At 42.9% G+C, this 4,077-nt stretch overlaps 1 pseudogene; it reads left to right on the top strand.

The window, feature by feature from the left end:
• The first annotated feature begins 1,108 nt into the window (after positions 1-1,108).
• LOC102863895 lies at positions 1,109-2,479 on the top strand (annotated as a pseudogene).
• Positions 2,480-4,077: the final 1,598 nt, after the last annotated feature.

Raw genomic sequence — 4,077 nt, 5'->3', positions numbered from 1 at the left:
TCATTTTTTTACAACTTCCGATTTTCCTAGATTCATACTTCATACATTTTGCATTCCATTATTACTGAAAATGCCAATGAGTCTTTCAGAGACTGTAAATCATGTGGTAGGAAATTGCCTGTCTTTCTCTTGCAGAGTAGCTGGTAGATTCAAATTACTTACCTTTGGGCTGACAACACAATTCCTTGACTAGTAGGCCACTGGAGTTCCCTATTGGAATTTCAGCCAGTTCCACATGGAGCAGAAGAAACATCCACCCAAGCCTTCCAAATTCCTGGCTGACATATCAATAAGAAGCTAATTTAAGTAAATAAATTTTGGATGTTGTGTTGTACGGTAATAGGTTATTAAAACAGAGTCAAGGGAACTTTTCCTAACCCAGAGTTTTAAAAGACCAGCATGAACCTGGTATTCCAACTGACGAAAACATGACAAGGTAAGGAAATTACAATTACAGACATAATTTAAAAAACAAAACAAAACAAAACCAAAACCTAGTAAATCTAATACCTGACAACCAACTGAGACTGTTTTAGAAAATTAATCAATATACGGGAAAAGAACCTTTGAGTGTGTTAGGGGTGGGGGAAATGTGTTAATGGATGAAATTTAAATAAGATAAATGTTATCGTTCTGTATTTACTACTGTATGCTGTTTACATAAAATGTTAATATTTGTGAAAGCTAAGTGAAGAATATGTTAAAAATCATTATAATGTTTTTGTGAGACTCTTGGATTCTAAAGATTATTTTAAAAAACCTAAAAATTGTAAAAGTAATCCAATAAGGATAAATTAATACAATTAATTTTCAGATAATAAGTAGGAATAGAAAATTCAGGACAGGACAAGCAATATATATATTTTATACAGTATTTACTTTTGTAAGAATACTCTTACTTGGAGGAAGAGATTGTCTAGCTCTGAGCTCAGAAGCCTCCATTGACCCAGTGGCTTCTCCTTTGACCGTAGAGAATTTGTCGGAGCTGCCAGCCTAGAAATGACTCTCCTCTCAGCTTCTACAAGCATCCAGAATCCTTGGATGAGCTTGAGGGACCCTTCCTTCTGGCCTTGTGGTTTGGAACCAGTGGCTTTGGGACTGTAAGAGGATGGACAAAGATTCTCAGGGGCTGCTAGATTCATCCCTGATGGCATCAGGCACTGCCAATAGCTCAGAGGATGAAGAGTCACTGGCAGGACAGAAGTGAGCCTCTTCCCAGGCCTTGGGCACCGTCCCTAAATGACAAAGCTCTTCCAGGTCCATCAAGAGGAAGAAATTGGATGATGAGCTAGTGGAGAGCAGCCTAGCCAAGCTCTCTACTCGAGCAAAGGGAGCCAGTGAGGTGGAACCTGGCCGCTGTTCAGGGAGTGAACCTTCTTCTAGTGAGAAGAAGAAGGTATCCAAGGCCCCTAGCACTCTTGTGCCTCCCAGTCAAGCTCCTGCACCTGGACTCGCCAAACGTGTAAAAAAGAGCAAACAGCCACTTCATGTAACCAAGAATCTTGGCTGCTGGAAGCCTACAGATGACCTCCTGCTCATTAACTTTGTGTTACAGACCTACGACCTGACTTCTGTCCACCTAAGTGTGAAGTTCAGCTGCTGCTTTTACCCTTCCAGAAGTCCAGGAGCGCTGGTATGCCCTGCTCTACCACCTGGTCATCTCCAAACTGGCTTGCCAGGCCATGAAACAGCTGCACCCAGAAGCCATTGCTCCCATACAGAGCACAGCCCTGTTCAGCATGACTGAGGAACAGTTGCTAAGTAAAGTGGTATTAACCAGCCAACCCACCTTGGAGGACTTCCAGGACCTTGTACACAGACACCCTGATGCCTTCTACCTGGCCCAGACTGCCACGGCTCCGCAAGCCCACTAGCAGCTTATGAAGCAGTATTACTTGCTGGAGGACCAAACAGTGCAGCCACTGCCCAAGGGAGACCAAATACTGAACTTCTCCAAAGCATAAGATCTGATAGATGATAGTAAACTCAAGGATATGAGAGACGAGGTCCTGGAACATGAGCTGATAGTGGCTGACCAGTGCCAGAAATCAGATTTGGGAACTGGAGCAGGAACTGCGTAAGTGACAGTATCACAGGCATGAGCTCTCCAGACTGACAACCAGGCGCTGGCAGTGCTGCGGGGCCAATGGCATGGTACCTGATGCACTCCCGAGAGATCACCCTGGGCAGACCGACCAAGGATAACCAGACTGAAGTGGACCTGTCTCTAGAGGGGCCAGCCTGTAAGACCTCCCGGAAGCAAGGTATGATTAAACTGAAAAACAATAGTGATTTCTTCATTGCCATTGAGGGCCAGCAGCCCATCTACATCAATGGACGGCCTGTGCCGTGTGGCTCCAAATGGCGCCTCAGTAACAACTCTGTGGTGGAGATTGCCAGTCTACCGTTTGTCTTCCTCATTAACCAGGACCTCATTGCCCTCATCCGGGCTGTGGTTGCCAAGACTGCACCACAGTGAGGGATGTGGTGGACTCCTGGGTCTTGGTATCTTCTTCCATTCCAGCCCTCCTCAGCGGGGAGCTCGGGCTCCTGGGAAAGCCTTCTGTCCAGAGTGGGCAGTAGGAAAATCCAATTGCAGGCCTTTGGGAAGGGTAGGGCTGGAGGTTGGGAAGCCAGGTAGAGGCTGGGATCTTTCAGCTTCTCTGGCACCAAACCCTTCCCTCTTCTGCAGACCACCCTACGAAGCCCCAAGATTTCTACCTTCATTTCTGTGTACAGAGCCGATTTGCTTCAGACTTTTCCTTTATTGTTTTTCTTTTGTAAATAAAATGCACTGAGTTAAAAAAAAAAAACAACCAAAAACCCCCACCCAACTCTTACTTAGGTTAACTCTTAAAACACAGAGAAAAATCCAAACCAAAAGATTTTATAAACACTGGTTCATTTATTGAAATTTATTTTCTTAGATAACTCTAAATTCTCATCGTCAGACTTTTAAGACATGAAAATTACTAAATATATTTTAAGTGCAGAGAGGACACTTGAAAAAAGTAAGCTAACAAAATTAATAGTAATTAATAGAGAGCTCTGGTGGTCTAATAGGTAAGGAATTACACTACCAATCCAAAAAATAGGTGGCTCAAATCCACCAGTTAGTTCGAAGGAAAGAGATGGCAATATCCTATCATGTAATTATACTATCTGAAAACCTGCTAGAGGGTAAGCTATAAATTGATTCTGTCTATATGGCACACTGTAATTTACATAGCATCCAGTTGGTGTGCATATCAACAAGAAAATTATTTTACAATTTCTAGTGCTACATTGAGATGCTAAGGACAGTACATAATCACATTTATTAAATATTTTAGTTTGAGCATCTCTTGGATTGAATGGTATCTCCTCAAAATACTTCAATGTGGAAGCTATATAGTGATTCCCAAAGATCTGATAAACAGTTATAAGAAGAGTAAAGGTGGATTGAGACATCCTTTAATCCCATCTCAGTCCTGATCTTGTGTAAGGGGACTTTCTCTACAGTGTGGCCTGTCACACCTTTTCTCTCTCAAGAGATAAAATGAAAAAAAAAAAGAAAAAAGGAGAGATAAAAGGAAAGGAAAGCTACTGTGGAGAGGGGGACATTAGAAACACCAGGGGGGAAATTGCCAGGAGTGGGGTGCATACTTTTGGACTCAGGTCCCTTTAGTCAGATATTCCTTAATAATAGGGAAGGCCAGGACACATGGAGATCTCTCAGGAAAATGAGACCTGCAGATGCTTAAGGAGCTTCCTTCAGAACTGATACAGAGAAGGTCTTCCTTGAGCACTTGAACCCTGAATTTGGACTGTTAAACCATCCACTGGAGGTATCTCTGTTACGGCAGCATTAAATAACTCAACTCGTTGCTACTGAGTCAGAATCAACTCATAACTGATCCTTTAGTGCGTCTTCAGAGGATATAAATCACATAGGAGGTTTCCCATCTTTCACTCATCCAGCAGCTAGTGAATTCAAACTGCCTACTTTTGACCTCATGCACTTGCTGCGAAGGGTCAAGGACTGCAGCCTTCAGTATGGACTAAGGCTCAACGTCAAGAAGACAAAGATTCTCGCCA

This window comes from Elephantulus edwardii, unplaced genomic scaffold (assembly GCF_000299155.1).
Source record: "Elephantulus edwardii isolate Elephantulus edwardi_28Jun2011 unplaced genomic scaffold, EleEdw1.0 scaffold00357, whole genome shotgun sequence".
NCBI classification, from domain to species: Eukaryota; Metazoa; Chordata; class Mammalia; order Macroscelidea; family Macroscelididae; genus Elephantulus; species Elephantulus edwardii.
This window is presented reverse-complemented; position numbering and strand designations above follow the sequence as displayed.